The 15671-nt window shown below is 35.4% G+C and overlaps 1 pseudogene; it reads left to right on the forward strand.

Moving 5' to 3' along the window:
* Nucleotides 1–8752: 8752 nt before the first annotated feature.
* LOC123834509 (olfactory receptor 5AC1-like) lies at nucleotides 8753–9675 on the forward strand (annotated as a pseudogene).
* The last annotated feature ends 5996 nt before the right edge of the window (nucleotides 9676–15671 follow it).

Raw genomic sequence — 15671 nt, forward strand, 5'->3', positions numbered from 1 at the left:
ATATTTGTAAAAGACATGTTCAATAAAGGGTTAGTATCCAAAATATATAAAGAATGTCTACAACTTAACACCAAAAAAACAAATAATCCAATAATTAAAAATAAGCAGAAGACATGAAGAGCTATTTCTCCAAAGAAGACATACAGATGACCAACAGGCACATGAAAAGATGCTCAACATCACTCATCATTAGGGAAATGCAAATCAAAACCAAAATGAGATATTTCATATCTGTCAGAATGAATAAAATAAAAAAAAAAAACAAAAACGTGCTGGTGAGGATATGGAGAAAAGGAACACTTGTGCACTGTTGGTAGGAATGCAAACTGGAACAGCATAGATAGATAGATGATAGGTAGAGTACAATATTACTCAGCCATAAAAGAATGAAATCTTGCCATTTGCAGCAACATAGATGGGTCTAGAGGGTATAATGCTAAATGAAATAAGTAAATCAGAGAAAGACAAATATCACATGGTTTCACTCACATGTAGAATCTAGGAAACAAAACAAATGAACAAAGAAAAAAAAAGACAAACCAAAAAACAGACTCTTAAGTATAGAGAACAAACAAATGGTTACCAGAAGGGAGATGGGTGGGGGAATTCATGAAACAAGTGAAGGGGATTATGAGTATATTTATTATGATGAACACTGAGAAATGTACAGAACTGTTGAATCACTATATTGTACACCAGAAAGTAATATAACACTGTATGTTAACTATGCTGGAATGAAAATAAAAAAAAATCTACCATGTCATTAACTGTTTTCTTTTTGTTGCCATTGTTCTTCCCACTTTTGTCACCCATTCTTTTTCTGGCTTTTGTGGTTTTAATTGAGCATTTTATATGATTCCAACCATTCTTCTTAGCTTATTGGTTATACTTTTTAAAAAAAACTTTTCAGTGGTTGCCCTAGAGTTTGCAATATACATTTACAACTAATCCAAGTCCATTTTCAAGTAACATTATACCACTTCATGGGTGGTATGAGTATCTTATAATCACAAAATAATCCTTATTCCTGCCTCTCATCCCTGTATAATTGTTGTCATCCACTTCATATACATATGAAATACATATATGATATATACATAAGCATACATAATCAAATACATTTTTGGTTATTTTATTTTGAATACACTATTGTCTGTTAGATCAATTATGTAAGAAAAATAGAAGTTTTTATCTTCCTTCACCTATTCCTTCTTTGATCCTTTTCTTTATTTTATGTAGATATGAGTTTCTGACCTATATCATTTCCCTCTCTCTAAAGAACTTCTTTAACATTTCTTATAAGGCAGGTCAACTGGGAATAAATTCCTTCAATTTTTGTTTCTCTTTTACATTTGAAGGATATTTTGCAGGGTACGGATTGGTGTTTTTTTCTCTCAACCCTTAAAATGTTTCACTCCATACTCATTCCTTACATGGTTTTTTGAGAAGTTGGATTGTTGTAATTTTGTTAAATGAACATTTGTTAAGTAGAGCCTTATGTGGGGTGCTGGATGGTGAGCCACTGGTCAAAAAGACCACAAGGGAAAGTGAGATAGGAAAGTTTATTACTCACAGTTCCTGGAGTACACAACATGCTTTGAGGGCCCACACAAGGATATCAAGCAAAGGTACAGGCAGAGTGCAAGCAAAGGGACCTGTTACATATGTTTTTATTGAGGTCTTTGGTTAAAGTGTTTCTGGGGTCCCCAACATAAGGCTGGATTGGTCAATTCAAATAAAAAATATTGGGGTTTTGGTAAGCCCAGCGGGGGTCTTATCTAAGGAGTGCACAAGAAGTAGCTGGGAAGCAGGAGAGACTGTTTATCACCAGGAGTATTGGGGAAGTCAAACAGGAACTTACATTTGTGACTATGTGGGCTATTATCTAGGTCATGTACTTGCAGAAGGGGCTATAATCAGTTCAAAGCCAAATAAATGCCAAAACATTGATATTATGGAATAGTTTAACTAAACTATATAGATGTAATTCTTCTCTTTGTTCCTCTGTAGGTGAGGTGTTCTTTCCTCTGGCTTCTTCTGGAACTTTATCTTTGATTTTATAGAGTTTGAAAATGGTATGCTTAGGTATAGTTTTATAGAATTTATTCTGCTTGGTATTTTCTGTGCTTCCTGGATCTGTGGGTTGGTGTCTGACATTAATTTGGGGAAAATTCTCAGTCATTATCATTTCAATTCCTGAACTTCTTTATGACCACGTAGCAAGCCTATTACTATTTTTAGTAACCACCCGTGATTGTGAGTTGGATATGCATGAAGCCACAGAGCATAGGCTGTGATATATGGTAAGTGCTGAAATAAATAAATGCCTGATAAAGGAAAGATATGACCTTAGTTGTTTTAAATACAATGATGTAAGATTTATACATAGCATTACCATTTCACCCCATGTGAATATTCTTTTATTGTTTTTGGAGTTCCAACACAACTGTCTCTATGGTAGTGAATTGGACCTGGAGTTTGCTGTCTAAAAACAATTGCATTCATGACAAAGTTACAGATGACACTAATTTCTTTCAATATGTCATCAGATAATCAGTTTGGGTGAAAGGCTATGCATATACAGGCAGTTCACAAAAACTTAACTGGAATTCTTTTCTAAGAAATATTTCTCTTGCCTTCTAAGAGTCTCATATTTCAGCAGATATTTTATTTATGAGGGACAGTTCTCATTTTTTGTCTTCATTATAACGTAGTATAACAAATAAATTCATTGAATATCAGTTGAGCTATTAAAAGCATACACTAATTACCTAATTTATACAGTTGGAGTGAATAGCCTCTATTTAACATTTATAACTGGCCAGTTAAGCAAAAGAGAAGCCAATGGTACAAAGATTTTCATTTGAGGTTTTCATTCTTAAACTTCAGTGTACATGAGTCCATAGGTATTAGATTCAGTAGATCATTGGTGGGCTTAAGGTTCTGCATTATTCAGAAGCATCCCAGGTGATTCTGATGCAGATGGGGTTTTGGTCACATTTTGAGAGACAAAGCACTAAAATTGCTCAACCATCCGTGACCATCATTTTAGATTTTGAATTCTTCTTTTTTCTTAATAGGAAAATTTACCTTATAAACCAAACAAGAAAAAGAAATAAAAAGCACCCAAATTGGGAAAGAAGCAAAACTGTTACTATTTGCAAATGAAAGGATATTATATATAGAAAATCCTTAAGATTCCACCAAAAATATTTAGAACAAATAAATGAATTAATTAAAATTGCAGGATACAAAATTAATATACAGAAATCTATTACATTTCTTTACACTCGTAATGAACATCAGAAAAAGAAATTAAGAAAACAATTCCATTTATAATTGAGTCAAAATGAATAAATACCTAGGAATAAATTTAACCAAGGAGTTGAAAAACCTGTATTCTGAAAACTAGAAGACATTATTAAAAGAAATTAACGACGATACAAATAAATGGAAAGATAAACCATGCTCATAGATTGAAAGAATTAATATTTGTTAAAATGTCCATACTACTGAAAACAATCTATAGATTCAATGCAATCCCTATCAAAATAGTAATGGCATTTTCCACGAGAATAAATAATCCTAATATTTGTATAGAATCAAAAAAGACTCCAAATAGAGCAATCTTGAGAAAGAACGAAGTTGGAGATATTACATTCCCAGATTTCAAGATATATTATATTCTTATTTTGTTGTATTTTATTTTTGAGAGAGAGGGAGAGAGAGTGAGCAAGTGTGCACACACATGCAGGGGGATGGGCAGAGGGAGAGAGAGAGAATCGTAAGCAGGCTGCACGCCCTGCCCAGCATGGAGCCTGACTTGGGGCTCTATCCCAGGACTGTGAGATCATGACCTGAGCCAAAATCAAGAGTCAGAGCCACCCAGGCACCCCTCAAAATATATTATAAAACTATAGTAATCCAAACAGTATGGCACTGGCATAAAAATAGACATATAGACCAAAGGAACACAATGGAGAACCCGGAAATAAACCCATACTTACATAGTCAATTAATCTACGAAAAGGAACCAAGAATCTACAGTGGGGAAAAGACAATCTTTTCAGTTAAGGAGCTGGTAAAACTGGACAGTTACATGCAAAAGAATGGAACTGGACCACTTTCTTACACTATATACAAAACCAAACTCAAAATAGATTAAAAACTTAAATGTAAGATTTGAAACCATAAATCTCCTAAGAGAAAGATGGGCAGTAATGTTTTGGACATTGGTCTTAACAATTTTTTGGTTCTGCCTCTTTACGCAAGAGCAACAAAAGCAAAAATAAGCATCTGTATCTATGTCAACCTGAAAAGCTTTTGCACAGCAAAAGAAATCATCAGCAAAACAAAAAGGCAATCTACTTAATGGGAGAAGATATTTTCAAATGATATATCTGATAGGAAATTAATATCCAATATATATAAAGAACTCATACAACTCAACATCAAAAAACCCAAACAAACTGATTAAAAAATGGGCAGAGTACCTGAATAGACATTTTTCCCAAAGAAAATATAGGGATGGCGAATAGATACATGAAAATATACCCAACAATGATAAGCCTTAGGGAAATGCAAATCAAAATCACAATGAGATATTACCTCATACCTGTCAGAATGGCTAAAATCAACAACATAAGGAATAACAAGTGTTGGTGAAGATGTGGAGAAAAGGGAGCCCTCATGCACTGTTGGTGGGAATGCAAACTGGTGCAGCCACTGTGGAAAACAGTATGGAGTTTCCTCAAAAAGTTAAAAGTAGAAGAACCATACAATTCAGTAGTTACACTTCCGAATATTTACTCAAAGAAAATGAAAACACTAATTCAAAAAGATATATACACCCTTATGTTCAGCATTATTTACAATAGCCAAGATATGAAAGCAATTTAAGTGTCCATCAATAGCTGAATGGATAAAGATGTGATATATATATATATATATATATATATATATATGTATGTGTGTATATCTATATATATAGATACACACATGCAAACACACACATACTACAATGGAATATTATTCAGCCACAAAAAGAATGAAATCTTGCTATTTGTACATATGGGTGAACCCAGAGAGTATTATGCTAAGTGAAATAAGTCTAACAGAGAAAGACAAATCCTGTATGATTTTACTTATATGTGAAATCTAAAAAACAAAACAAACAAACAAAACAAGAACAGACTCATAAATACAGAGAACAAACTGGTATTTGCCAGAGGAAAAGGATTGGGGGGATGGGCAAAATCCGTAGTGATTAAGAGCTACAAATTTCCAGTTATAAAATAAATGAGTCATGGAGATGTAAAGTACAGCATAGGGAATATCATCAATAATATTGTAATAACTATGATTACAGATGTTAACTATATTTATATGGTGATCATTTCATAACTTATATAAATGTCAAACCACTATGTTGTACACTTGAAACCAATATAATATTGTATGTCAGCTATACTTAAATAAGAAATAGTTTATGAAAAATTATGTACAGCAGTGCCATAATTTTATTTTTATATGTATGTATAAAATGTTTATATATTATGTAAATATAAATATATATTAATTACATATAATAAAGTATACATAAATATAGCCACATGTATGGGTAAATGATAGGAGAAATATGTACTAAAAAGTTAACTATACTTATTGGTGATTAGTGAAATTATAGCAATTTGTTTTCTTTTTCTTTTCTCTTTTCAATTTGTTTGCTTTTTTACATTTTTTACATTTTCAATTTTTTCCTACTATTAACCTGTAGTGCTTTTGTTTGCAGAAGAAAGAAATAAGCTACAAAAATAATAGTTATTAAAGAATGTTGTAAGTGATTTGTTGATTAGTCTATAATGCCCAGTAGATTGACTTCATTCTACGGGGAATCTTTTGGTGGCCTTGAGGGAGTTTCAACATTCTCTTCATAAATGGTTTGAGGATGGGAAGAAATAAATATCTTTCCTTCCAAACTGCATTCTTCGAGGAAAAATAACATGAGACAAATAGTTGTCTTTGACATTTTTGTTCTTGTATCTTAAGAGTTCTTCATGAAAATTTATATTTTATGGCATCTCTGCATCTTCTTACAAGAATTGGGTGAGAATGCAGTGCTTTATTTTATTACAATTATTCTTTCCATGAAAAATGATAGGAAGTGTCATTTTAGTAAAGAGTTTTCATGAGCTATCAAAATTCATAAAAAATATTTTTCAGATGATTTACCTTTCAAATGGAGCATCCTGAATTAAATGGATAAATAAACATTATGTTTATTTCCTCTGAAAACTTTTGGATATAAAGCTATATATTTGTAGAATGAAGAATTGAACTCATGCAAATCAGTTATAGCACTGTGTGCTTCACCACCATGTCATGATACCTACTAAGTAGCAGAGAGGAGAAATAGTCACACAGGCTGTCGTGGAAATGTATCTGAGGAAATCCAGTGCTTTAGAGGAGAACCTCAAAACAAGGGTCATAAAGCTAATAATCATGTGGTAATTTAGAGGTAGAACTGAGATTCAAAACCTCTGAAATTTTCTTACAATTTTATTAACTTTTTATTTTTTTTGCCAGGATAATGAATTATGGAAACAATCTATTTAGTATTTTTTGTGTCTTTGAAAATTAAAATTCATTCTGGCATTTAATTTACATTGGAACACAAACAGAATGAGGAAGATTTCTGACTGTTAAGAATCAGAGAGTTATGGGGCTTTTTAAGGGAGTCTATGACTTCCCCTTCAATTGGATCTTCTTTAAGATAATACTTTGCTGGAAATATGCAAAAAAAAGAAAAAGTTCACCACAACTACTGAGAGGCACAACTCACTGTTGTAAGGGATAATCTGGGACTTGCAGTGACTTGACAGCAGCGTGCTTACTCGATGATTAATGCCAAGGTGACCAGCCTCTCAGCAGGGGTTTCTTCATGTTTAATGTAATTCTCAAACAAATTTTCTCTTTTCCTATTTCAAGAGAAGATGGAGAATGGTTTTGCTCAAAATAGCTTCTCTTTTACAGGGGAAAAAAAACTCCAGGTGCCTTTTTATAGAACATACTCCAATTCTTCCATATCTATTTTATTGTTCAAACATTATTCTCATTAGAACTAAATTTTTCACAAACCCTGTATTCCCTCAATTTTGTTTGTTTCCTGCCTTTGAATTATCAAGCAGGCACTTTAGGGAAATGTTTCAGGTCAGCACAGATTTGGGGAATGAAATCTTCACTTCTGTACAGAATTGGTGACTAGGCTATAGAAAACGTATTGTTGGAATGACACCCACTTGGCTGGTCTTGTCATAAAAGCCTGGGAGCTGTGAATCCAAGACTGGTAAATATTCCCTTGAATGGTTATATACTTAATCAGCTGTTTGTAAATGGTTAGACCCTGCTTTAGATACTAAGAGAGGGATTTGAATACACAAAACATATTTTATGTTCAGACTTGTGCATAATTTGTCATTGATGAAATGCATTGTGCTGATGAGGACTGAGGTTTTTTCTCCTGGGTTTCCACAGGACCCAGCCTTCTCACTTGCTTCCCAGGCTTATAAAACTCATGGATCCATTTGTTGTTTGGGGCTCTTATCTGCCTTGACTGTCTTTATGTTAGCCATTGCCTATTACTACGTTTCATCTTTTCTCATTTGATTTGCCTTTTAAACAGAATTTATAATTTTTACTATTTAAATTGAATCCACCTTTTCAAAACACTGGTTATTTTTCCAACTGTGGTGCCATTTGTAAAGTTTCATTCCACCCTGACTTTGATGGTCCCACTTGCAATCTCAAAAGGGGCAGGAAAAGAAAAAGCCTTACAATCATTTTAGAATTTGTGCCTCTGAAATATTAAAACACATTCTCAGTTAACAGGATGGCAATTGTCTTATTTGGCCTGAAAATGACAGTCCTTAGATCCTTCCCAAACCTGCAAATAAGACAGTAGAGTCTTTGTTTCTTCACTCCTCTTAAAAGAGGGGTATTTTATCATCCTGAGTGTAATACCAGATAGAGGTTCTACGAGCTAAGAATGACAGTGCTTTAACTTAGGAGGTACTACTATAAAAATTTGTTGACTGAATGAATTATTATGTTCATGTATGAGAGTTTATTGGGGATATTTAAAAATAATTAGTTAAAAATTTGGAGTGGCATTGCACATATATATATGCAATATATAATCAAAAGACTTGATTAGGAATTTGGGGTGATTTTGATGAATATATAATCAAATAATAATGATAATGGACAGTAAAATAGTAATAGAATATTTATTTTGCTCTCTTATTACTCAACGTATTAATGTCTTAAAAGGATTGAATGATGTATATTGCTTATATCAGAGAGAGAGCCCATTTTTCATTCAATAGAAAAGCACAAGATTTTCTGAGAAAGAATGATAACACTTTTGAAACTGAAGCACTGCTGCTTTTACAGATTTTCATATAAAATGTATTTTTTATTCTTAATTCTGGAAAACATTTCGCTGTTAATATATTTAATTTTAAATATATAATCTTAAAGGCCTTCTTTAAAAAATCTTTCTCAAAATTATTTATTATATACTTAATACTCAAGTATATTTCTAAAAAAGAGAAACCCCTGTACCTTCCTATTTGCTGAGAAACTGACATCTGAAATAGGGAACAGACATTACCATCCCAAACCAGTTTTCATGACCTTTGATTGTTTTTTTCCTTTACCCATTCTCTCAGAGCAGTGATCAGCCCGAGTGCATATGATGGAGGCAAACAAGGCGCAGGTGACTGAGTTTGTTCTCACAGGAGTTACAGATCGTCCAGGGCTGCAGGTCCCCCTGTTCCTGGTGTTCTTGGTCATCTACCTCACCACCATGGTGGGCAACCTCGGACTGATTTTTCTCATCTGGAAAGACCCCCATCTTCACACCCCCATGTACTTACTCCATGGCAGTTTGGCCTTTGCAGATGCTTGTTCCTCATCCTCTGTGACTCCCAAGATGCTAATGAATTTTTTAGCTGAGAATCATATGATATCCCACTTCGAGTGCATCACCCAATTTTATATTTTTCGTTCCAGTGCCACCACAGAGTGTTTCCTCCTGGTAGTGATGGCCTCTGACCACTATGTAGCCATATGCAACCCCTTGCTTTATCCAGGGGTGATGTCCAACAGGCTCTGTACTTGGTTAATAAGTTTGTCTTATGTAATTGGTTTTCTGCATCCCACAATTCATGTAGGATTATTATTTAGATTAACCTTCTGCAGGTCCAGTATAATACACCATTTCTACTGTGAAATTTTGCCACTATATACAATTTCTTGCACTGACCCATCTATTAATGCATTGGTACTTTTTATTTTTGCTGCTTTTATTCAAGCTTTTGCTTTATGACCATCATAGCGTCTTATACCCATGTCCTCTTTGCCATCCTGACAAAGAAATCTGAAAAGGGCAGGAGCAAAGCCTTCTCCACATGCAGCGCCCACCTGCTCTCTGTTTCCTTGTTCTATGGCACTCTCTTCTTCATGTATGTGCGTCCTGGGTCTGGCCCAGATCAATATCAGGATAAAATGTATTCACTGTTCTACACGATTATCATCCCCCTACTCAACCCCTTTATTTACAGCCTAAGAAACAAGGAAGTTTTAGGTGCACTGAGAAAAATTATAAAGAAATAAATATTTCTCAGGAAAGCTTTCATTAGTCCTTCGATTTTACTCTGTTTAAATAAAGCATGTGTCCCTGGGTTTTGCACAGAGTAGGGCCTTAATATGTACTTGTTAAATGAATGGATAACAAATTTAGAGTAGATAGACTTGTCTTCATCCTAAGTTCTTGTGATCATCAAAATAATTAATGAGCATGGTAAGGACGGACTCCACTTACCTTGTGTTGTTTTAAATCCAACCTCAGGACGAAACTGAAATGAAATCTTCAAATTACTATGTCTTTGTAACTTGAAAGAGCTTTGTATTTCCAAATACACACAACTTTTTTTAAGATTTTGTTTATTTCTTTTTATTTCAGAGAGAGAGAGAGAGAAAGCACAAGCAGGAGAAGGGGCAGAGGAAGAGGGAAAAGGACTCTCAGCTGAGCAGGGAACCCAACATGGGGCTTGATCCCAGGACCCTGGGATCATGACCTGAGCCGAAGGCAGAAGCTCAACTGACTGAGCCACCCAGGTGACCCTCCAGATACACACACTTTACAACTTTTTTGCACTTATATCTTTTTAAGGGAAGACTCAATCTGTGTAAACCCTCTTTTTAAAAAGTCCTCATGCCCTTTTAGATAATTCTTGAGCAAGTAATTTTTCAAAACCTTCTCTTGAGTATTTATAATTATCCAAACAATATGTACACCAAAGTAATATTGTTAGACTAAATATGACAGAATATAACCTCATGAGGCATTCAAAATGAACATTTCTATAAGGTTTAAAAGTAATTTTGAAAAATACATTTGCATTTCAATCATTGAAGGGTATAAAAATTTAACAATTATGTATTTAAGAGAAAGTAATTTTCCTGCCATTTAATGAAAAGTTCTGAGTTCTTTAAAAACTTCTACTTTTTTTTTATAAAGATTTTATTTATTTATTTGAGACAGAGAGAATGAGAGAGAGAGAGCACATGAGAGGGGGGAGGGTCAGCGGGAGAAGCAGACTCCCTGCCGAGCAGGGAGCCCGATGCGGGACTCGATCCAGGGACTCCAGGATCATGACCTGAGCTGAAGGCCGTCGCTTAACCAACTGAGCCACCCAGGCGCCCCAAAACTTCTACTTTTTAATTTATAAGCAATCTTACTAAGCAGCTCGTGTCTGACACATATATGCCAATTGAATTTTTTTCTCTTGGAATGGACAGCTACCTGAAAGAACACATGTGCTTGGTCAATTTGTGATTATGCAACTTAACTGATTTTTTCTTTATAAAAACTATATATGTTTTCTGTCTGGCCCTTTTGCATTTTTTGAGCTCCTGACTTTATTACATATGGCCCTGTGAATATTTTATTCAAAAATAAAAGAAAGATAGGTAGTTTTACACACATTATGTTATTGATAAAGCCAATTCTCATAACCCTTAGATGTCTCTTATAGGCCATACAAGGAAAAAGGAGCATATAAACCATGAGTAGTGACCTTAGCGCACTCTAGAAAAAGAATAAAGTATTTCTGTATACATGGCACATTCCTCTAACACCTAGCCTATTATTTTGATTTGAGGATAGAAACAATTTGCTGAGTCATCGAATGACAAAGCTCAAGGTGGGGCCAACTGGCTTCAAGCACTGTGTTTGGGGCTCTTTCCCCAGACCCTGCTCCTCTCACTGCATCTGAGCCCTGCTTCTGCTGTGTGGGCTCATTGGAAGCAAGTTGTTCCCTGTGGGTGCAGAATCTCTGTGGGAGTTCTTACTTCCACCTCTCCACAGTCAAAGCAAGTGGCAAAACTCTTTTTTTTTCTTTATGTGCCATGCAGCCTGTTTTAGTATTGTCTGTATACAATTGCTGTCTGTCAAAATATAGATGTTCTCTGTCTTCTTTATACCTTCATTATTTCAGGCAGCATGGTGCCAGAGTCCACGCTTTTAACCACTATCCTATGCTGCTTCTATTAGACTATAAAGTCTTATGTGAGACCCAACACTGATGGCTGAAGAAGCACTCGGAAGGAGATGGTGCTGGCCAAATCTGGACGGCTCCCTCTGCTCCACCGGTGTGCCCTGTGGCTAAGAGAATGGAAGTAAGCCTCTAGATATGCTTCCTGGCTTCTTCTTTTCCTGTAAAGCTCAGGTCACCATGCTAGGTTTTTTTTATAGGAAACTGTGAGTTCTTTGTAGAAACTTTTAGTTTTCATGGTTTTATATTTTATGCAAAAGATGGTTTGGAATCCAACTAATAGCTGCTTAATCCATGAGAATGACAGCATTTCAGGTACTTCTTAGTAGGCTTTATAGCGAGCGTATTGTAAAACTGAATAACTCTTTGATACATCACACCCTGTTGATAACAAGTAGCAGAATTAGTGACTAAATGTCACCAATCAAGTCTTGCATATCTTCTTCTTCTTCACCCAGATGGTATGGACCATGGATCAGTGGTTCTCACTCTTGGTTCTCACCTCAAACCAAGCAAACTAGAATCTCTAAGATGGGGTACCAGGCTTCTGGTAGTTTTCTAAACCTCTCTGAGTGATTCTAATATGCAGCCAGCATTGAGAGTCACTAGGGACAATCATGTGAAACTTGGCAAGCTTCCGATGAAGAATAGGTGATATTCGAGTATAAAAACTTTCTTGTATGACTGTTACAATGACTGTTTTGCCAAATGGCTACTTTATCATAGTTTATGCAATTTTTGATCAAGTTTTTATCTTTATTTCCCCCCATTTTTGATGGCACAAAGGAAATAATGATATATAAATGATATGTCTATTGCATAGTGTGCTTTTTTTTTAATTTAAGGCAGTGATTCTCAATCCTTGCTGGAATCACCTAAGGTCCTTAGAAATTAAAATTCTCTGACCCAATCTCAGACCAGTGAAATCAGCTGCTCTGGAGATGTGACCCAGCTATTTGTCGACATTTATCCCTCCAGGTGATAAAAGCATAGCCCAGGTTGAAAACTACTGGTTTAAGGGGAAAGTAAAATCTTCATATGGTTTTTGATTCTTTTTAGTTGGTTTTGGAAGTCTGACACAATTATCTATATGCTAGTGAATAGGCACCTGCAGTGTGCTGTCTGAAAACAAATTCATTCATTAAAAAAATTGTAAATAACACTAATTTCTTTCAAATTCCTACCAGATAATCAGTTTGGGGAAACAGGCTATGCATATCCAGACAGTTCACAAAAAGTTAATTGCAAATCTTTCCTAACAAATGTTTCTCCTGCATTATTAGAGTCCCATATTTCAGCAGGTATTTTATTTGTATTGGACAGTTCTCCATTCTTGTCCGTATTGTCATGTAGTATAATCAATCCACTGAACGTCATTTGAGCTATTACAAAATGTCTACTAGGTACATTATTTGGTTGGAGAGTATAACCTCTATATAACATTTATAACCGGTTTAGTTAAGCAGAAGAGCCAATGATGTGGAGATTTTTCACTTGAGGTTTTCATTCTTAAACTTTAGTGTGCATGAGCCCGTAGGTATTGGATTCAGTAGATTGTTGGTTGGTGTGAGATTCTGTACTATGCACAAGTAGCCCAGACAACTCTGAGGCAGGTGGGGCTGGACTACATTTTGAAAGACAAAGCGCTAAAATCGCTCAAACATACATGATGATCACTTTAGATTTTGAATTTTAATTTATTTTTTTAATTTTATTTTATTATGTCATGTTAGTCACCATACAGTACATCATTAGTTTTTGATGTGGTGATCCATGAGTCATTGTTTTCGTATAACACCCAGTGCTCCATGCAGTACGTGTCCTCCTTAATACCCATCACTGGGCTAACCCATCCCCCCAGCTCCTCCCCTCTAAAACCCTCAGTTTGTTTCTCAGAGTCCATAGTCTCTCATGGTTCATCTCTCCCTCCGATTTACCCCCTTCATTTTTCCCTTCCTTCTCGTAATGTCCTCCATGCTGTTCCTTATGTTCCATAAATAAGTGAAACCATATGATAATTGACTTTCTCTGCTTGACATATTTCACTTAGCATAATCTCCTCCAGTCCCGTCCATGTTGGTGTAAAAGTTGGGTATGCATCCTTCCTGATGGCTGGAATATTCCATTGTATATATGGACCACATCTTCTTTATCCATTCACCTGTTGAAAGGCATCTCAGCTCTTTCCACAGTTTGGCTATTGAGGACATTGCTGCTATGAGCATTGGGATGCATATGGCCCTTCTTTTCACTACATCTGTGTCTTTGGGGTAAATACCCAGGAGTGCAATTGCTGGGTTATAGGGTAGCTCTATTTTTAATTTTTTGAGGAACCTCCACACTGTTTTCCAAAGTGGCAATACCAACTTGCATTCCCACCAAGAGTGTAAGAGGGTTTCCCTTTCTCCATAACCTCTCCAATGTTTGTTGTTTCTTGTCCTGTCAATTTTTGCCATTCTAACTGGTGTAAGGTGGTATCTCAATGTGGTTTTGATTTGAATTTCCCTGATGGCTAATGATGATGAACATTTTTTCATGTGTTTATTAGCCATTTGTATGTCATCTTCAGAGAAGGAACTTTCTCCAGAATAGACCACATACTGGGTCAAAAATCAGGTCTCAAGCAATACCAAAAGATTGAGATTATTCCCTGCATATTTATTCTCAGACCATAATGCTTTAAAACTGGAATTCAATCACAAGAAAAAATTTGGAAAAAATTCAAACACTTGGAAACACTCTGCTCAATAATGTTTGGGTCAACCAGGAAATCAAAGAAGAACTTAAACAATTCATGGAAACCAATGAGAATGAAAACACATTGGTGCAAAACCTATGGGGTACTGCAAAGGCAGTCCTAAGGGTGAAATACGTAGCCATCCAAGCCTCACTCAAAAAAATAGAAAAATCCCTAATTCACCAACTAACTCTACACCTTGAAGAACTGGAGAAAAAGCAACAAATGATGCCTAAGCCATGCATTAGAAGAGAAATAATTAAGATCAGAGCAGAGATCAATGAATTAGAAACCAGAAACACAGTAGATCAGATCAACGAAACTAGAAGCTGGTTCTTTGAAAGAATTAATAAGATCGATAAACCTCTGGCCAGACTTACCCAAAAGAAAAGAGAAAGCACCCAAATTAATAAAATTATGAATGAAAGGGGAGAGAACACGACTAACACCAAGGAAATAGAAACAATTATTAGAAATTATTATCAACAACTCTATGCCAATAAACTGAGCAGCCTGGATGCAATGGATGCCTTCCTGGAAACCTATAAATTGCCAAGACTGACACAGGAAGAAATTGACAACCTGAATAGGCCAATAACCAGTAATGAGATTGAAGCAGTGATCAAAAACCTCCCAAAATGTCTGTTCATGAGGGGAAGATGAACCATGAGAGACTATGGACTCTGAGAAACAAACTGAGGGTTCTAGAGGGGAGGGGAGTGAGGGGATGGGTTAGCCCGGTGATGGGTATTAAAGAGGGCATGTTCTGCATGGAGCACTGGGTGTTATATGCAAACAATGAATCATGGAACACTACATCAAAAACTAATGATGTAATGTATGGTGATTAACATAACATAATAAAATAAAATTAAAAAGCAAAAAACAAAACAAAAAAAAACCTCCCCCAAAACAAGAGTCCAGGGCCTGATGGATTCCCTGGGGAATTCTACCAAACATTCAAAGAAGAAATAATACCTATTCTCCTGAAGCTGTTTCAAAATATAGAAACAGAAGGAAAGCTTCCAGACTCATTCTATGAGGCCAAGATTACCTTAATCTTCAAACCAGGCAAAGGCCTCATCAAAAAGGAGAATTTCAGACCAATATCCCTGATGAATATGGATTCCAAAATCCTCAACAAAATCCTAGGTAATAGGATCCAACAATACATTAAAAGGATCATCCACCACGACCAAGTGGGATTTATCCCGGAGATGCAAAGGTGGTTCAACATTCACAAATCAATCAGTGTGATAGAACACATTAATAAGAAGAGAGAGAAGAACCATATGGTCCTCTCAATTGATGCAGAA

The sequence above is a fragment of the Mirounga angustirostris genome, unplaced genomic scaffold (assembly GCF_029215605.1).
Source record: "Mirounga angustirostris isolate CCGP_5_RB_7025 unplaced genomic scaffold, mMirAng1.0.hap1 SCAF_1, whole genome shotgun sequence".
In the NCBI taxonomy this organism is placed as follows: Eukaryota; Metazoa; Chordata; class Mammalia; order Carnivora; family Phocidae; genus Mirounga; species Mirounga angustirostris.